The 1,015-nt window shown below is 42.3% G+C and overlaps 1 pseudogene; it reads right to left on the bottom strand.

Annotated features, from left to right (window-relative positions):
* Positions 1–413: 413 nt before the first annotated feature.
* Positions 414–534, bottom strand: LOC121555701 (annotated as a pseudogene).
* Positions 535–1,015: the final 481 nt, after the last annotated feature.

Raw genomic sequence — 1,015 nt, 5'->3', positions numbered from 1 at the left:
CTACAGTATAATTAACTTTAACTTACAGACGAGCCCCCACTTGCCACAGGCATGAACAACAGGTATAGGCCAATCAAAAGGTTATTTATTGTAAACCAAAAACTATTAACTTTAAACAAAGAAAAAGGCATGAGGTGTGGAAATGTCATGGTGTAGGTAAGATGCATGAATCTGTGTGTGTGAACATGACTGAGTGGAAACTAAGTAAACCTACAAAGGAACAAACAAATCAGGATCATACCTGGAGGAGCAGGGAGAGAGAGAGAGGGGGGTTAGTGAAGCAGTTTTAAATACCCTTAGCCCAGGTGGCTCCAATCACACCAACTCCAATCACTAACGACCCTCCTCTGCCTGCAGGAGGAACCGCCCCCTGCACTGCAGAGGGGCCGTGACAACGCTCTAGTGGAACAAAAATCGTAAAGCACCTGGTATTCCCAGGCAGTCTCCCATCCAAGTACTAACCTGGCCCGACCCTGCTTAGCTTCCCGAAGATCAGAAGAGATCAGGCGTATTCAGGCTGGTATGGACATAAGCGAGGAACAGCTCTTGGTACACTATATAAAGTAAATGTGTCACGTACTCTGAAAGGGAGACAAACAAGTATCCACTTTGTGACACAGACTGAAGAAGCTCAAACCTTGCTTACATTTCCAGCCAACATATTTGAGTCTTGTGGGGGGAAAAAGAGGGCATATCCTATGTTGACTTATGACAAGATCATGGACTAGGGCCCTATAAAATAGGGCGTTGCGGACTGAATCACGGAATCCAGACATTAAACCGAAATTTAACAATATTCAAAAATGTATTGAACTTAGTAGGAAATCAACTAAATCTATTCAACTTGTTAGAAAACGCATTCATTTGCCTAAGTGAATCATAAGACATTAACAAAATGTATCAGTGATTCGTATTTCCATGCAACTTAATGAACCGACTAAAAACAAAGGCTGAATGTACTGCCTATATTTTGAGGGAAACGCACTGTATATTATTTCATTTGATCAGGGCAGGG

Source organism: Coregonus clupeaformis, unplaced genomic scaffold (assembly GCF_020615455.1).
Source record: "Coregonus clupeaformis isolate EN_2021a unplaced genomic scaffold, ASM2061545v1 scaf3522, whole genome shotgun sequence".
Classification (NCBI taxonomy): domain Eukaryota; kingdom Metazoa; phylum Chordata; class Actinopteri; order Salmoniformes; family Salmonidae; genus Coregonus; species Coregonus clupeaformis.
The sequence above is the reverse complement of the archived record's forward strand: the minus strand, read 5'-3'. Positions and strand labels throughout refer to the sequence as shown.